A 21,196-nucleotide genomic window follows, 5' to 3' on the forward strand; every position below is an offset into this window, starting at 1 on the left:
CTCCTCTAAAATGAGACTGATATGGAGGACTCTCCTCTAAAATGAGACTGATATGGAGGACTCTACTCAGAGACTGATATGGAGGACTCTACTCAGAGACTGATATGGTGGACTCTCCTCTAAAATGAGACTGATATGGTGGACTCTCCTCTAAAATGAGACTGATATGGAGGACTCTACTCAGAGACTGATATGGTGGACTCTCCTCTAAAATGAGACTGATATGGTGGACTCTCCTCTAAAATGAGACTGATATGGAGGACTCTACTCAGAGACTGATATGGTGGACTCTCCTCTAAAATGAGACTGATATGGAGGACTCTACTCAGAGACTGATATAGAGGACTCTACTCAGAGACTGATATAGAGGACTCTACTCAGAGACTGATATGGTGGACTCTCCTCTAAAATGAGACTGATATGGAGGACTCTACTCAGAGACTGATATGGTGGACTCTCCTCTAAAATGAGACTGATATGGAGGACTCTACTCAGAGACTGATATGGTGGACTCTCCTCTAAAATGAGACTGATATGGAGGACTCTACTCAGAGACTGATATAGAGGACTCTACTCAGAGACTGATATGGTGGACTCTCCTCTAAAATGAGACTGATATGGAGGACTCTACTCAGAGACTGATATGGTGGACTCTCCTCTAAAATGAGACTGATATGGAGGACTCTACTCAGAGACTGATATGGAGGACTCTACTCAGAGACTGATATGGAGGACTCTACTCAGAGACTGATATGGAGGACTCTACTCAGAGACTGATATAGAGGACTCTACTCTGAGACTGATATAGAGGACTCTACTCTGAGACTGATATAGAGGACTCTACTCTGAGACTGATATGGAGGACTCTACTCTAAAATGAGACTGATATGGAGGACTCTACTCTGAAATGAGACTGATATGGTGGACTCTCCTCTAAAATGAGACTGATATGGAGGACTCTCCTCTAAAATGAGACTGATATGGTGGACTCTCCTCTAAAATGAGACTGATATGGTGGACTCTCCTCTAAAATGAGACTGATATGGTGGACTCTCCTCTAAAATGAGACTGATATGGTGGACTCTCCTCTAAAATGAGACTGATATGGAGGACTCTACTCAGAGACTGATATGGTGGACTCTCCTCTAAAATGAGACTGATATGGTGGACTCTCCTCTAAAATGAGACTGATGTGGCTCAGTCGGTAGAGCATGGCGCTTGCAAAGCCAAGCGTCGTGGGTTCGATTCCCGCTGGGGCCACCCATATGTAAAAGTAGTGGCCCCAGCCGACTTGTAAGTCGCTTTGGACAAAAGCGTCTGCTAAATGGGATATATATTATTATTATTATTATATTATTATATTATATTATTATATATTATTATATATAAAATGAGACTGATATGGTGGACTCTCCTCTAAAATGAGAATGATATGGAGGACTCTACTCAGAGACTGATATGGTGGACTCTCCTCTAAAATGAGACTGATATGGTGGACTCTCCTCTAAAATGAGACTGATATGGAGGACTCTCCTCTAAAATGAGACTGATATGGAGGACTCTACTCAGAGACTGATATGGAGGACTCTACTCAGAGACTGATATGGTGGACTCTCCTCTAAAATGAGACTGATATGGTGGACTCTCCTCTAAAATTAGACTGATATGGTGGACTCTCCTCTAAAATGAGACTGATATGGAGGACTCTCCTCTAAAATGAGACTGATATGGAGGACTCTACTCAGAGACTGATATGGAGGACTCTACTCAGAGACTGATATGGTGGACTCTCCTCTAAAATGAGACTGATATGGTGGACTCTCCTCTAAAATGAGACTGATATGGAGGACTCTACTCAGAGACTGATATGGTGGACTCTCCTCTAAAATGAGACTGATATGGTGGACTCTCCTCTAAAATGAGACTGATATGGAGGACTCTCCTCTAAAATGAGACTGATATGGAGGACTCTACTCAGAGACTGATATAGAGGACTCTACTCAGAGACTGATATAGAGGACTCTACTCAGAGACTGATATGGTGGACTCTCCTCTAAAATGAGACTGATATGGAGGACTCTACTCAGAGACTGATATGGTGGACTCTCCTCTAAAATGAGACTGATATGGAGGACTCTACTCAGAGACTGATATAGAGGACTCTACTCAGAGACTGATATGGTGGACTCTCCTCTAAAATGAGACTGATATGGAGGACTCTACTCAGAGACTGATATGGTGGACTCTCCTCTAAAATGAGACTGATATGGAGGACTCTACTCAGAGACTGATATGGAGGACTCTACTCAGAGACTGATATGGAGGACTCTACTCAGAGACTGATATGGAGGACTCTACTCAGAGACTGATATGGAGGACTCTACTCTGAGACTGATATAGAGGACTCTACTCTGAGACTGATATAGAGGACTCTACTCTGAGACTGATATAGAGGACTCTACTCTAAAATGAGACTGATATGGAGGACTCTACTCTGAAATGAGACTGATATGGTGGACTCTCCTCTAAAATGAGACTGATATGGAGGACTCTCCTCTAAAATGAGACTGATATGGTGGACTCTACTCAGAGACTGATATGGTGGACTCTCCTCTAAAATGAGACTGATGTGGTGGACTCTCCTCTAAAATGAGGCTGATATGGTGGACTCTCCTCTAAAATGAGACTGATATGGTGGACTCTCCTCTAAAATGAGACTGATATGGAGGACTCTACTCAGAGACTGATATGGTGGACTCTCCTCTAAAATGAGACTGATATGGAGGACTCTACTCAGAGACTGATATGGTGGACTCTCATCTAAAATGAGACTGATATGGAGGACTCTACTCAGAGACTGATATGGTGGACTCTCCTCTAAAATGAGACTGATATGGAGGACTCTACTCAGAGACTGATATGGTGGACTCTCCTCTAAAATGAGACTGATATGGTGGACTCTCCTCTAAAATGAGACTGATATGGTGGACTCTCCTCTAAAATGAGACTGATATGGAGGACTCTACTCAGAGACTGATATGGTGGACTCTCCTCTAAAATGAGACTGATATGGAGGACTCTACTCAGAGACTGATATGGTGGACTCTCCTCTAAAATGAGACTGATATGGAGGACTCTACTCAGAGACTGATATAGAGGACTCTACTCAGAGACTGATATAGAGGACTCTACTCAGAGACTGATATGGTGGACTCTACTCAGAGACTGATATGGTGGACTCTCCTCTAAAATGAGACTGATATGGAGGACTCTACTCAGAGACTGATATGGTGGACTCTCCTCTAAAATGAGACTGATATGGAGGACTCTACTCAGAGACTGATATGGTGGACTCTCCTCTAAAATGAGACTGATATGGAGGACTCTACTCAGAGACTGATATGGAGGACTCTACTCAGAGACTGATATGGAGGACTCTACTCAGAGACTGATATGGAGGACTCTACTCAGACTGATATGGAGGACTCTACTCAGACTGATATGGAGGACTCTACTCAGAGACTGATATGGAGGACTCTACTCAGAGACTGATATGGAGGACTCTACTCTGAGACTGATATAGAGGACTCTACTCTGAGACTGATATGGAGGACTCTACTCTAAAATGAGACTGATATGGAGGACTCTACTCTGAAATGAGACTGATATGGTGGACTCTCCTCTAAAATGAGACTGATATGGTGGACTCTCCTCTAAAATGAGAATGATATGGAGGACTCTACTCAGAGACTGATATGGTGGACTCTCCTCTAAAATGAGACTGATATGGTGGACTCTCCTCTAAAATGAGACTGATATGGTGGACTCTCCTCTAAAATGAGACTGATATGGAGGACTCTACTCAGAGACTGATATGGTGGACTCTCCTCTAAAATGAGACTGATATGGAGGACTCTACTCAGAGACTGATATGGTGGACTCTCCTCTAAAATGAGACTGATATGGAGGACTCTACTCAGAGACTGATATGGTGGACTCTCCTCTAAAATGAGACTGATATGGAGGACTCTACTCAGAGACTGATATGGTGGACTCTCCTCTAAAATGAGACTGATATGGAGGACTCTACTCAGAGACTGATATGGAGGACTCTACTCAGAGACTGATATGGAGGACTCTACTCAGAGACTGATATGGAGGACTCTACTCAGAGACTGATATGGAGGACTCTACTCAGAGACTGATATGGAGGACTCTACTCAGAGACTGATATGGAGGACTCTACTCAGAGACTGATATGGAGGACTCTACTCTGAGACTGATATAGAGGACTCTACTCTGAGACTGATATGGAGGACTCTACTCTAAAATGAGACTGATATGGAGGACTCTACTCTGAAATGAGACTGATATGGTGGACTCTCCTCTAAAATGAGACTGATATGGTGGACTCTCCTCTAAAATGAGACTGATATGGTGGACTCTCCTCTAAAATGAGAATGATATGGAGGACTCTACTCAGAGACTGATATGGTGGACTCTCCTCTAAAATGAGACTGATATGGTGGACTCTCCTCTAAAATGAGACTGATATGGTGGACTCTCCTCTAAAATGAGACTGATATGGAGGACTCTACTCAGAGACTGATATGGTGGACTCTCCTCTAAAATGAGACTGATATGGAGGACTCTACTCAGAGACTGATATGGTGGACTCTCCTCTAAAATGAGACTGATATGGAGGACTCTACTCAGAGACTGATATGGTGGACTCTCCTCTAAAATGAGACTGATATGGTGGACTCTCCTCTAAAATGAGACTGATATGGTGGACTCTCCTCTAAAATGAGACTGATATGGAGGACTCTACTCAGAGACTGATATGGTGGACTCTCCTCTAAAATGAGACTGATATGGAGGACTCTACTCAGAGACTGATATGGTGGACTCTCCTCTAAAATGAGACTGATATGGAGGACTCTACTCAGAGACTGATATAGAGGACTCTACTCAGAGACTGATATAGAGGACTCTACTCAGAGACTGATATGGTGGACTCTCCTCTAAAATGAGACTGATATGGAGGACTCTACTCAGAGACTGATATGGTGGACTCTCCTCTAAAATGAGACTGATATGGAGGACTCTACTCAGAGACTGATATGGTGGACTCTCCTCTAAAATGAGACTGATATGGAGGACTCTACTCAGAGACTGATATGGTGGACTCTCCTCTAAAATGAGACTGATATGGAGGACTCTACTCAGAGACTGATATGGTGGACTCTCCTCTAAAATGAGACTGATATGGAGGACTCTACTCAGAGACTGATATGGAGGACTCTACTCAGAGACTGATATGGAGGACTCTACTCAGAGACTGATATGGAGGACTCTACTCAGAGACTGATATGGAGGACTCTACTCAGAGACTGATATGGAGGACTCTACTCAGAGACTGATATGGAGGACTCTACTCAGAGACTGATATGGAGGACTCTACTCTGAGACTGATATAGAGGACTCTACTCTGAGACTGATATGGAGGACTCTACTCTGAGACTGATATGGAGGACTCTACTCTGAAATGAGACTGATATGGTGGACTCTACTCTAAAATGAGACTGATATGGAGGACTCTACTCTGAGGCTGATATAGAGGACTCTACTCTGAGGCTGATATAGAGGACTCTACTCTGAGGCTGATATAGAGGACTCTACTCTGAGGCTGATATAGAGGACTCTACTCTGAGGCTGATATGGAGGACTCTACTCAGAGACTGATATGGAGGACTCTACTCAGAGACTGATATGGAGGACTCTACTCAGAGACTGATATGGAGGACTCTACTCAGAGACTGATATGGAGGACTCTACTCAGAGACTGATATAGAGGACTCTACTCAGAGACTGATATAGAGGACTCTACTCAGAGACTGATATAGAGGACTCTACTCTGAGACTGATATAGAGGACTCTACTCTGAGACTGATATAGAGGACTCTACTCTGAGACTGATATAGAGGACTCTACTCTGAGAGTGATATAGAGGACTCTACTCTGAGACTGATATAGAGGACTCTACTCTGAGACTGATATAGAGGACTCTACTCTGAGACTGATATAGAGGACTCTACTCTAAAATGAGACTGATATGGAGGACTCTACTCTAAAATGAGACTGATATGGAGGACTCTACTCTGAAATGAGACTGATATGGTGGACTCTACTCTAAAATGAGACTGATATGGAGGACTCTACTCTGAGACTGATATAGAGGACTCTACTCAGAGACTGACATAGAGGACTCTACTCAGAGACTGACATAGAGGACTCTACTCAGAGACTGATATAGAGGACTCTACTCAGAGACTGATATAGAGGACTCTACTCAGAGACTGATATAGAGGACTCTACTCAGAGACTGACATAGAGGACTCTACTCAGAGACTGATATAGAGGACTCTACTCAGAGACTGACATAGAGGACTCTACTCAGAGACTGACATAGAGGACTCTACTCTGAGACTGATATAGAGGACTCTACTCAGAGACTGATATAGAGGACTCTACTCTAAAATGAGACTGATATGGTGGACTCTCCTCTAAAATGAGACTGATATGGTGGACTCTCCTCTAAAATGAGACTGATATGGAGGACTCTACTCAGAGACTGATATGGTGGACTCTCCTCTAAAATGAGACTGATATGGAGGACTCTACTCAGAGACTGATATAGAGGACTCTACTCAGAGACTGATATAGAGGACTCTACTCAGAGACTGATATAGAGGACTCTACTCAGAGACTGATATGGTGGACTCTCCTCTAAAATGAGACTGATATGGAGGACTCTACTCAGAGACTGATATGGTGGACTCTCCTCTAAAATGAGACTGATATGGAGGACTCTACTCAGAGACTGATATAGAGGACTCTACTCAGAGACTGATATGGTGGACTCTCCTCTAAAATGAGACTGATATGGAGGACTCTACTCAGAGACTGATATGGTGGACTCTCCTCTAAAATGAGACTGATATGGAGGACTCTACTCAGAGACTGATATGGAGGACTCTACTCAGAGACTGATATGGAGGACTCTACTCGGAGACTGATATGGAGGACTCTACTCAGAGACTGATATGGAGGACTCTACTCTGAGACTGATATAGAGGACTCTACTCTGAGACTGATATAGAGGACTCTACTCTGAGACTGATATAGAGGACTCTAATCTAAAATGAGACTGATATGGAGGACTCTACTATGAAATGAGACTGATATGGTGGACTCTCCTCTAAAATGAGACTGATATGGAGGACTCTCCTCTAAAATGAGACTGATATGGTGGACTCTCCTCTAAAATGAGACTGATATGGTGGACTCTCCTCTAAAATGAGACTGATATGGTGGACTCTCCTCTAAAATGAGACTGATATGGTGGACTCTCCTCTAAAATGAGACTGATATGGAGGACTCTCCTCTAAAATGAGACTGATATGGTGGACTCTCCTCTAAAATGAGACTGATATGGAGGACTCTACTCAGAGACTGATATGGTGGACTCTCCTCTAAAATGAGACTGATATGGTGGACTCTCCTCTAAAATGAGACTGATATGGTGGACTCTCCTCTAAAATGAGACTGATATGGAGGACTCTACTCAGAGACTGATATAGAGGACTCTACTCAGAGACTGATATGGTGGACTCTCCTCTAAAATGAGACTGATATGGAGGACTCTACTCAGAGACTGATATGGTGGACTCTCCTCTAAAATGAGACTGATATGGAGGACTCTACTCAGAGACTGATATGGAGGACTCTACTCAGAGACTGATATGGAGGACTCTACTCAGAGACTGATATGGAGGACTCTACTCAGAGACTGATATGGAGGACTCTACTCTGAGACTGATATAGAGGACTCTACTCTGAGACTGATATAGAGGACTCTAATCTAAAATGAGACTGATATGGAGGACTCTACTCTGAAATGAGACTGATATGGTGGACTCTCCTCTAAAATGAGACTGATATGGAGGACTCTCCTCTAAAATGAGACTGATATGGTGGACTCTCCTCTAAAATGAGACTGATATGGTGGACTCTCCTCTAAAATGAGACTGATATGGTGGACTCTCCTCTAAAATGAGACTGATATGGTGGACTCTCCTCTAAAATGAGACTGATATGGAGGACTCTCCTCTAAAATGAGACTGATATGGTGGACTCTCCTCTAAAATGAGACTGATATGGAGGACTCTACTCAGAGACTGATATGGTGGACTCTCCTCTAAAATGAGACTGATATGGTGGACTCTCCTCTAAAATGAGACTGATATGGTGGACTCTCCTCTAAAATGAGACTGATATGGAGGACTCTACTCAGAGACTGATATGGTGGACTCTCCTCTAAAATGAGACTGATATGGTGGACTCTCCTCTAAAATGAGACTGATATGGAGGACTCTCCTCTAAAATGAGACTGATATGGAGGACTCTACTCAGAGACTGATATGGAGGACTCTACTCAGAGACTGATATGGTGGACTCTCCTCTAAAATGAGACTGATATGGTGGACTCTCCTCTAAAATGAGACTGATATGGAGGACTCTACTCAGAGACTGATATGGTGGACTCTCCTCTAAAATGAGACTGATATGGTGGACTCTCCTCTAAAATGAGACTGATATGGAGGACTCTACTCAGAGACTGATATGGTGGACTCTCCTCTAAAATGAGACTGATATGGAGGACTCTACTCAGAGACTGATATAGAGGACTCTACTCAGAGACTGATATAGAGGACTCTACTCAGAGACTGATATGGTGGACTCTCCTCTAAAATGAGACTGATATGGAGGACTCTACTCAGAGACTGATATGGTGGACTCTCCTCTAAAATGAGACTGATATGGAGGACTCTACTCAGAGACTGATATAGAGGACTCTACTCAGAGACTGATATGGTGGACTCTCCTCTAAAATGAGACTGATATGGAGGACTCTACTCAGAGACTGATATGGTGGACTCTCCTCTAAAATGAGACTGATATGGAGTACTCTACTCAGAGACTGATATAGAGGACTCTACTCAGACTGATATGTAGGACTCTACTCAGAGACTGATATGGAGGACTCTACTCAGAGACTGATATGGAGGACTCTACTCAGAGACTGATATGGAGGACTCTACTCAGAGACTGATATGGAGGACTCTACTCAGAGACTGATATGGAGGACTCTACTCAGAGACTGATATGGAGGACTCTACTCAGACTGATATAGAGGACTCTACTCTGAGGCTGATATAGAGGACTCTACTCTGAGGCTGATATAGAGGACTCTACTCTGAGGCTGATATAGAGGACTCTACTCTGAGGCTGATATAGAGGACTCTACTCAGAGACTGATATGGAGGACTCTACTCAGAGACTGATATGGAGGACTCTACTCAGAGACTGATATGGAGGACTCTACTCAGAGACTGATATGGAGGACTCTACTCAGAGACTGATATAGAGGACTCTACTCAGAGACTGATATAGAGGACTCTACTCAGAGACTGATATAGAGGACTCTACTCAGAGACTGATATAGAGGACTCTACTCAGAGACTGATATAGAGGACTCTACTCAGAGACTGATATAGAGGACTCTACTCTGAGACTGATATAGAGGACTCTACTCTGAGACTGATATAGAGGACTCTACTCTGAGACTGATATAGAGGACTCTACTCTAAAATGAGACTGATATGGAGGACTCTACTCTAAAATGAGACTGATATGGAGGACTCTACTCTGAAATGAGACTGATATGGTGGACTCTACTCTAAAATGAGACTGATATGGAGGACTCTACTCTGAGACTGATATAGAGGACTCTACTCAGAGACTGACATAGAGGACTCTACTCAGAGACTGACATAGAGGACTCTACTCAGAGACTGATATAGAGGACTCTACTCAGAGACTGATATAGAGGACTCTACTCAGAGACTGATATAGAGGACTCTACTCAGAGACTGATATAGAGGACTCTACTCAGAGACTGACATAGAGGACTCTACTCAGAGACTGATATAGAGGACTCTACTCAGAGACTGACATAGAGGACTCTACTCTGAGACTGATATAGAGGACTCTACTCTGAGACTGATATAGAGGACTCTACTCTGAGACTGATATAGAGGACTCTACTCAGAGACTGATATAGAGGACTCTACTCTAAAATGAGACTGATATGGTGGACTCTCCTCTAAAATGAGACTGATATGGTGGACTCTCCTCTAAAATGAGACTGATATGGAGGACTCTACTCAGAGACTGATATGGTGGACTCTCCTCTAAAATGAGACTGATATGGAGGACTCTACTCAGAGACTGATATAGAGGACTCTACTCAGAGACTGATATAGAGGACTCTACTCAGAGACTGATATGGTGGACTCTCCTCTAAAATGAGACTGATATGGAGGACTCTACTCAGAGACTGATATGGTGGACTCTCCTCTAAAATGAGACTGATATGGAGGACTCTACTCAGAGACTGATATAGAGGACTCTACTCAGAGACTGATATGGTGGACTCTCCTCTAAAATGAGACTGATATGGAGGACTCTACTCAGAGACTGATATGGTGGACTCTCCTCTAAAATGAGACTGATATGGAGGACTCTACTCAGAGACTGATATGGAGGACTCTACTCAGAGACTGATATGGAGGACTCTACTCAGAGACTGATATGGAGGACTCTACTCAGAGACTGATATGGAGGACTCTACTCTGAGACTGATATAGAGGACTCTACTCTGAGACTGATATAGAGGACTCTACTCTGAGACTGATATAGAGGACTCTAATCTAAAATGAGACTGATATGGAGGACTCTACTCTGAAATGAGACTGATATGGTGGACTCTCCTCTAAAATGAGACTGATATGGAGGACTCTCCTCTAAAATGAGACTGATATGGTGGACTCTCCTCTAAAATGAGACTGATATGGTGGACTCTCCTCTAAAATGAGACTGATATGGTGGACTCTCCTCTAAAATGAGACTGATATGGTGGACTCTCCTCTAAAATGAAACTGATATGGAGGACTCTCCTCTAAAATGAGACTGATATGGTGGACTCACCTCTAAAATGAGACTGATATGGAGGACTCTACTCAGAGACTGATATGGTGGACTCTCCTCTAAAATGAGACTGATATGGTGGACTCTCCTCTAAAATGAGACTGATATGGTGGACTCTCCTCTAAAATGAGACTGATATGGAGGACTCTACTCAGAGACTGATATAGAGGACTCTACTCAGAGACTGATATGGTGGACTCTCCTCTAAAATGAGACTGATATGGAGGACTCTACTCAGAGACTGATATGGAGGACTCTACTCAGAGACTGATATGGAGGACTCTACTCAGAGACTGATATGGAGGACTCTACTCAGAGACTGATATGGAGGACTCTACTCTGAGACTGATATAGAGGACTCTACTCTGAGACTGATATAGAGGACTCTAATCTGAGACTGATATGGAGGACTCTACTCTGAAATGAGACTGATATGGTGGACTCTCCTCTAAAATGAGACTGATATGGAGGACTCTCCTCTAAAATGAGACTGATATGGTGGACTCTCCTCTAAAATGAGACTGATATGGTGGACTCTCCTCTAAAATGAGACTGATATGGTGGACTCTCCTCTAAAATGAGACTGATATGGTGGACTCTCCTCTAAAATGAGACTGATATGGAGGACTCTCCTCTAAAATGAGACTGATATGGTGGACTCTCCTCTAAAATGAGACTGATATGGAGGACTCTACTCAGAGACTGATATGGTGGACTCTCCTCTAAAATGAGACTGATATGGTGGACTCTCCTCTAAAATGAGACTGATATGGTGGACTCTCCTCTAAAATGAGACTGATATGGAGGACTCTACTCAGAGACTGATATGGTGGACTCTCCTCTAAAATGAGACTGATATGGTGGACTCTCCTCTAAAATGAGACTGATATGGAGGACTCTCCTCTAAAATGAGACTGATATGGAGGACTCTACTCAGAGACTGATATGGAGGACTCTACTCAGAGACTGATATGGTGGACTCTCCTCTAAAATGAGACTGATATGGTGGACTCTCCTCTAAAATGAGACTGATATGGAGGACTCTACTCAGAGACTGATATGGTGGACTCTCCTCTAAAATGAGACTGATATGGTGGACTCTCCTCTAAAATGAGACTGATATGGAGGACTCTACTCAGAGACTGATATGGTGGACTCTCCTCTAAAATGAGACTGATATGGAGGACTCTACTCAGAGACTGATATAGAGGACTCTACTCAGAGACTGATATAGAGGACTCTACTCAGAGACTGATATGGTGGACTCTCCTCTAAAATGAGACTGATATGGAGGACTCTACTCAGAGACTGATATGGTGGACTCTCCTCTAAAATGAGACTGATATGGAGGACTCTACTCAGAGACTGATATAGAGGACTCTACTCAGAGACTGATATGGTGGACTCTCCTCTAAAATGAGACTGATATGGAGGACTCTACTCAGAGACTGATATGGTGGACTCTCCTCTAAAATGAGACTGATATGGAGGACTCTACTCAGAGACTGATATAGAGGACTCTACTCAGACTGATATGTAGGACTCTACTCAGAGACTGATATGGAGGACTCTACTCAGAGACTGATATGGAGGACTCTACTCAGAGACTGATATGGAGGACTCTACTCAGAGACTGATATGGAGGACTCTACTCAGAGACTGATATGGAGGACTCTACTCAGAGACTGATATGGAGGACTCTACTCAGAGACTGATATGGAGGACTCTACTCAGAGACTGATATAGAGGACTCTACTCTGAGACTGATATAGAGGACTCTACTCTGAGACTGATATAGAGGACTCTACTCTGAGACTGATATAGAGGACTCTACTCTAAAATGAGACTGATATGGAGGACTCTACTCTGAAATGAGACTGATATGGTGGACTCTCCTCTAAAATGAGACTGATATGGAGGACTCTCCTCAAAAATGAGACTGATATGGTGGACTCTCCTCTAAAATGAGACTGATATGGTGGACTCTCCTCTAAAATGAGACTGATATGGAGGACTCTACTCAGAGACTGATATAGAGGACTCTACTCAGAGACTGATATGGTGGACTCTACTCTAAAATGAGACTGATATGGAGGACTCTACTCAGAGACTGATATGGTGGACTCTCCTCTAAAATGAGACTGATATGGTGGACTCTCCTCTAAAATGAGAATGATATGGAGGACTCTACTCAGAGACTGATATGGTGGACTCTCCTCTAAAATGAGACTGATATGGTGGACTCTCCTCTAAAATGAGACTGATATGGTGGACTCTCCTCTAAAATGAGACTGATATGGAGGACTCTACTCAGAGACTGATATGGTGGACTCTCCTCTAAAATGAGACTGATATGGAGGACTCTACTCAGAGACTGATATGGTGGACTCTCCTCTAAAATGAGACTGATATGGTGGACTCTCCTCTAAAATGAGACTGATATGGTGGACTCTCCTCTAAAATGAGACTGATATGGAGGACTCTACTCAGAGACTGATATGGTGGACTCTCCTCTAAAATGAGACTGATATGGAGGACTCTACTCAGAGACTGATATGGTGGACTCTCCTCTAAAATGAGACTGATATGGAGGACTCTACTCAGAGACTGATATGGTGGACTCTCCTCTAAAATGAGACTGATATGGAGGACTCTACTCAGAGACTGATATGGTGGACTCTCCTCTAAAATGAGACTGATATGGAGGACTCTACTCAGAGACTGATATGGAGGACTCTACTCAGAGACTGATATGGAGGACTCTACTCAGAGACTGATATAGAGGACTCTACTCTGAGACTGATATGGAGGACTCTACTCTAAAATGAGACTGATATGGAGGACTCTACTCTGAAATGAGACTGATATGGTGGACTCTACTCTAAAATGAGACTGATATGGAGGACTCTACTCAGAGACTGATATGGTGGACTCTCCTCTAAAATGAGACTGATATGGAGGACTCTACTCAGAGACTGATATAGAGGACTCTACTCTGAGGCTGATATAGAGGACTCTACTCTGAGGCTGATATAGAGGACTCTACTCTGAGGCTGATATAGAGGACTCTACTCTGAGGCTGATATAGAGGACTCTACTCAGAGACTGATATGGAGGACTCTACTCAGAGACTGACATAGAGGACTCTACTCTGAGACTGATATAGAGGACTCTACTCTGAGACTGATATAGAGGACTCTACTCTGAGACTGATATAGAGGACTCTACTCAGAGACTGATATAGAGGACTCTACTCTAAAATGAGACTGATATGGTGGACTCTCCTCTAAAATGAGACTGATATGGTGGACTCTCCTCTAAAATGAGACTGATATGGAGGACTCTACTCAGAGACTGATATGGTGGACTCTCCTCTAAAATGAGACTGATATGGAGGACTCTACTCAGAGACTGATATAGAGGACTCTACTCAGAGACTGATATAGAGGACTCTACTCAGAGACTGATATGGTGGACTCTCCTCTAAAATGAGACTGATATGGAGGACTCTACTCAGAGACTGATATGGTGGACTCTCCTCTAAAATGAGACTGATATGGAGGACTCTACTCAGAGACTGATATAGAGGACTCTACTCAGAGACTGATATGGTGGACTCTCCTCTAAAATGAGACTGATATGGAGGACTCTACTCAGAGACTGATATGGTGGACTCTCCTCTAAAATGAGACTGATATGGAGGACTCTACTCAGAGACTGATATGGAGGACTCTACTCAGAGACTGATATGGAGGACTCTACTCAGAGACTGATATGGAGGACTCTACTCAGAGACTGATATGGAGGACTCTACTCTGAGACTGATATAGAGGACTCTACTCTGAGACTGATATAGAGGACTCTACTCTGAGACTGATATAGAGGACTCTAATCTAAAATGAGACTGATATGGAGGACTCTACTCTGAAATGAGACTGATATGGTGGACTCTCCTCTAAAATGAGACTGATATGGAGGACTCTCCTCTAAAATGAGACTGATATGGTGGACTCTCCTCTAAAATGAGACTGATATGGTGGACTCTCCTCTAAAATGAGACTGATATGGTGGACTCTCCTCTAAAATGAGACTGATATGGTGGACTCTCCTCTAAAATGAGACTGATATGGAGGACTCTCCTCTAAAATGAGACTGATATGGTGGACTCTCCTCTAAAATGAGACTGATATGGAGGACTCTACTCAGAGACTGATATGGTGGACTCTCCTCTAAAATGAGACTGATATGGTGGACTCTCCTCTAAAATGAGACTGATATGGTGGACTCTCCTCTAAAATGAGACTGATATGGAGGACTCTACTCAGAGACTGATATAGAGGACTCTACTCAGAGACTGATATGGTGGACTCTCCTCTAAAATGAGACTGATATGGAGGACTCTACTCAGAGACTGATATGGTGGACTCTCCTCTAAAATGAGACTGATATGGAGGACTCTACTCAGAGACTGATATGGAGGACTCTACTCAGAGACTGATATGGAGGACTCTACTCAGAGACTGATATGGAGGACTCTACTCAGAGACTGATATGGAGGACTCTACTCTGAGACTGATATAGAGGACTCTAATCTAAAATGAGACTGATATGGTGGACTCTCCTCTAAAATGAGACTGATATGGTGGACTCTCCTCTAAAATGAGACTGATATGGAGGACTCTCCTCTAAAATGAGACTGATATGGAGGACTCTACTCAGAGACTGATATGGAGGACTCTACTCAGAGACTGATATGGTGGACTCTCCTCTAAAATGAGACTGATATGGTGGACTCTCCTCTAAAATGAGACTGATATGGAGGACTCTACTCAGAGACTGATATGGTGGACTCTCCTCTAAAATGAGACTGATATGGTGGACTCTCCTCTAAAATGAGACTGATATGGAGGACTCTACTCAGAGACTGATATGGTGGACTCTCCTCTAAAATGAGACTGATATGGAGGACTCTACTCAGAGACTGATATAGAGGACTCTACTCAGAGACTGATATAGAGGACTCTACTCAGAGACTGATATGGTGGACTCTCCTCTAAAATGAGACTGATATGGAGGACTCTACTCAGAGACTGATATAGAGGACTCTACTCAGAGACTGATATGGTGGACTCTCCTCTAAAATGAGACTGATATGGAGGACTCTACTCAGAGACTGATATGGTGGACTCTCCTCTAAAATGAGACTGATATGGAGGACTCTACTCAGAGACTGATATGGAGGACTCTACTCAGAGACTGATATGGAGGACTCTACTCAGAGACTGATATGGAGGACTCTACTCAGAGACTGATATGGAGGACTCTACTCAGAGACTGATATAGAGGACTCTACTCAGAGACTGATATAGAGGACTCTACTCTGAGACTGATATAGAGGACTCTACTCTGAGACTGATATAGAGGACTCTACTCTGAGACTGATATAGAGGACTCTACTCTAAAATGAGACTGATATGGAGGACTCTACTCTGAAATGAGACTGATATGGTGGACTCTCCTCTAAAATGAGACTGATATGGAGGACTCTCCTCAAAAATGAGACTGATATGGTGGACTCTCCTCTAAAATGAGACTGATATGGTGGACTCTCCTCTAAAATGAGACTGATATGGAGGACTCTACTCAGAGACTGATATAGAGGACTCTACTCAGAGACTGATATGGTGGACTCTACTCTAAAATGAGACTGATATGGAGGACTCTACTCAGAGACTGATATGGTGGACTCTCCTCTAAAATGAGACTGATATGGTGGACTCTCCTCTAAAATGAGAATGATATGGAGGACTCTACTCAGAGACTGATATGGTGGACTCTCCTCTAAAATGAGACTGATATGGTGGACTCTCCTCTAAAATGAGACTGATATGGTGGACTCTCCTCTAAAATGAGACTGATATGGAGGACTCTACTCAGAGACTGATATGGTGGACTCTCCTCTAAAATGAGACTGATATGGAGGACTCTACTCAGAGACTGATATGGTGGACTCTCCTCTAAAATGAGACTGATATGGTGGACTCTCCTCTAAAATGAGACTGATATGGTGGACTCTCCTCTAAAATGAGACTGATATGGAGGACTCTACTCAGAGACTGATATGGTGGACTCTCCTCTAAAATGAGACTGATATGGAGGACTCTACTCAGAGACTGATATGGTGGACTCTCCTCTAAAATGAGACTGATATGGAGGACTCTACTCAGAGACTGATATGGTGGACTCTCCTCTAAAATGAGACTGATATGGAGGACTCTACTCAGAGACTGATATGGTGGACTCTCCTCTAAAATGAGACTGATATGGAGGACTCTACTCAGAGACTGATATGGAGGACTCTACTCAGAGACTGATATGGAGGACTCTACTCAGAGACTGATATGGAGGACTCTACTCAGAGACTGATATAGAGGACTCTACTCTGAGACTGATATGGAGGACTCTACTCTAAAATGAGACTGATATGGAGGACTCTACTCTGAAATGAGACTGATATGGTGGACTCTACTCTAAAATGAGACTGATATGGAGGACTCTACTCAGAGACTGATATGGTGGACTCTCCTCTAAAATGAGACTGATATGGAGGACTCTACTCAGAGACTGATATAGAGGACTCTACTCTGAGGCTGATATAGAGGACTCTACTCTGAGGCTGATATAGAGGACTCTACTCTGAGGCTGATATAGAGGACTCTACTCTGAGGCTGATATAGAGGACTCTACTCTGAGGCTGATATAGAGGACTCTACTCTGAGGCTGATATAGAGGACTCTACTCTGAGGCTGATATAGAGGACTCTACTCTGAGGCTGATATAGAGGACTCTACTCAGAGACTGATATGGAGGACTCTACTCAGAGACTGATATGGAGGACTCTACTCAGAGACTGATATGGAGGACTCTACTCAGAGACTGATATGGTGGACTCTCCTCTAAAATGAGACTGATATGGTGGACTCTCCTCTAAAATGAGACTGATATGGAGGACTCTACTCAGAGACTGATATGGTGGACTCTCCTCTAAAATGAGACTGATATGGAGGACTCTACTCAGAGACTGATATAGAGGACTCTACTCAGAGACTGATATGGAGGACTCTACTCAGAGACTGATATGGTGGACTCTCCTCTAAAATGAGACTGATATGGAGGACTCTACTCAGAGACTGATATAGAGGACTCTACTCAGAGACTGATATGGTGGACTCTCCTCTAAAATGAGACTGATATGGAGGACTCTACTCAGAGACTGATATGGTGGACTCTCCTCTAAAATGAGACTGATATGGAGGACTCTACTAAGAGACTGATATAGAGGACTCTACTCAGAGACTGATATGTAGGACTCTACTCAGAGACTGATATGGAGGACTCTACTCAGAGACTGATATGGAGGACTCTACTCAGAGACTGATATGGAGGACTCTACTCAGAGACTGATATGGAGGACTCTACTCAGAGACTGATATGGAGGACTCTACTCAGAGACTGATATGGAGGACTCTACTCAGAGACTGATATGGTGGACTCTCCTCTAAAATGAGACTGATATGGAGGACTCTACTCAGAGACTGATATGGAGGACTCTACTCAGAGACTGATATGGAGGACTCTACTCAGAGACTGATATGGAGGACTCTACTCAGAGACTGATATAGAGGACTCTACTCTGAGACTGATATGGAGGACTCTACTCTAAAATGAGACTGATATGGAGGACTCTACTCTGAAATGAGACTGATATGGTGGACTCTACTCTAAAATGAGACTGATATGGAGGACTCTACTCAGAGACTGATATGGTGGACTCTCCTCTAAAATGAGACTGATATGGAGGACTCTACTCAGAGACTGATATGGAGGACTCTACTCAGAGACTGATATGGAGGACTCTACTCAGAGACTGATATGGAGGACTCTACTCAGAGACTGATATAGAGGACTCTACTCTGAAATGAGACTGATATGGTGGACTCTACTCTAAAATGAGACTGATATGGAGGACTCTACTCAGAGACTGATATGGTGGACTCTCCTCTAAAATGAGACTGATATGGAGGACTCTACTCAGAGACTGATATAGAGGACTCTACTCTGAGGCTGATATAGAGGACTCTACTCTGAGGCTGATATAGAGGACTCTACTCTGAGGCTGATATAGAGGACTCTACTCTGAGGCTGATATAGAGGACTCTACTCTGAGGCTGATATAGAGGACTCTACTCTGAGGCTGATATAGAGGACTCTACTCTGAGGCTGATATAGAGGACTCTACTCAGAGACTGATATGGAGGACTCTACTCAGAGACTGATATGGAGGACTCTACTCAGAGACTGATATGGAGGACTCTACTCAGAGACTGATATGGTGGACTCTCCTCTAAAATGAGACTGATATGGTGGACTCTCCTCTAAAATGAGACTGATATGGAGGACTCTACTCAGAGACTGATATGGTGGACTCTCCTCTAAAATGAGACTGATATGGAGGACTCTACTCAGAGACTGATATAGAGGACTCTACTCAGAGACTGATATAGAGGACTCTACTCAGAGACTGATATGGTGGACTCTCCTCTAAAATGAGACTGATATGGAGGACTCTACTCAGAGACTGATATGGTGGACTCTCCTCTAAAATGAGACTGATATGGAGGACTCTACTCAGAGACTGATATAGAGGACTCTACTCAGAGACTGATATGGTGGACTCTCCTCTAAAATGAGACTGATATGGAGGACTCTACTCAGAGACTGATATGGTGGACTCTCCTCTAAAATGAGACTGATATGGAGGACTCTACTCAGAGACTGATATAGAGGACTCTACTCAGAGACTGATATGTAGGACTCTACTCAGAGACTGATATGGAGGACTCTACTCAGAGACTGATATGGAGGACTCTACTCAGAGACTGATATGGAGGACTCTACTCAGAGACTGATATGGAGGACTCTACTCAGAGACTGATATGGAGGACTCTACTCAGAGACTGATATGGAGGACTCTACTCAGAGACTGATATGGAGGACTCTACTCAGAGACTGATATGGAGGACTCTACTCAGAGACTGATATGGAGGACTCTACTCTGAGACTGATATGGTGGACTCTACTCTGAGACTGATATGGTGGACTCTCCTCTAAAATGAGACTGATATGGAGGACTCTACTCTGAAATGAGACTGATATGGTGGACTCTCCTCTAAAATGAGACTGATATGGAGGACTCTCCTCTAAAATGAGACTGATATGGTGGACTCTCCTCTAAAATGAGACTGATATGGTGGACTCTCCTCTAAAATGAGACTGATATGGTGGACTCTCCTCTAAAATGAGACTGATATGCAGGACTCTCCTCTAAAATGAGACTGATATGGTGGACTCTCCTCTAAAATGAGACTGATATGGAGGACTCTACTCAGAGACTGATATGGTGGACTCTCCTCTAAAATGAGACTGATATGGTGGACTCTCCTCTAAAATGAGACTGATATGGTGGACTCTCCTCTAAAATGAGACTGATATGGTGGACTCTCCTCTAAAATGAGACTGATATGGAGGACTCTACTCAGAGACTGATATGGTGGACTCTCCTCTAAAATGAGACTGATATGGTGGACTCTCCTCTAAAATGAGACTGATATGGAGGACTCTACTCAGAGACTGATATGGTGGACTCTCCTCTAAAATGAGACTGATATGGAGGACTCTACTCAGAGACTGATATGGTGGACTCTCCTCTAAAATGAGACTGATATGGAGGACTCTACTCAGAGACTGATATGGTGGACTCTCCTCTAAAATGAGACTGATATGGTGGACTCTCCTCTAAAATGAGACTGATATGGTGGACTCTCCTCTAAAATGAGACTGATATGGAGGACTCTACTCAGAGACTGATATGGTGGACTCTCCTCTAAAATGAGACTGATATGGAGGACTCTACTCAGAGACTGATATGGTGGACTCTCCTCTAAAATGAGACTGATATGGAGGACTCTACTCAGAGACTGATATAGAGGACTCTACTCAGAGACTGATATAGAGGACTCTACTC

At 43.3% G+C, this 21,196-nt stretch overlaps 1 protein-coding gene across 1 annotated transcript in view; it reads right to left on the reverse strand.

The window, feature by feature from the left end:
• Positions 1-21,196, reverse strand: part of LOC135530900 (protein CLEC16A-like) — a gene marked incomplete at its 3' end in the record, with an annotated part of 94,344 nt that overhangs the window by 52,354 nt on the left and 20,794 nt on the right.

The sequence above is a fragment of the Oncorhynchus masou genome, unplaced genomic scaffold, assembly GCF_036934945.1.
Source record: "Oncorhynchus masou masou isolate Uvic2021 unplaced genomic scaffold, UVic_Omas_1.1 unplaced_scaffold_1454, whole genome shotgun sequence".
NCBI classification, from domain to species: Eukaryota; Metazoa; Chordata; class Actinopteri; order Salmoniformes; family Salmonidae; genus Oncorhynchus; species Oncorhynchus masou.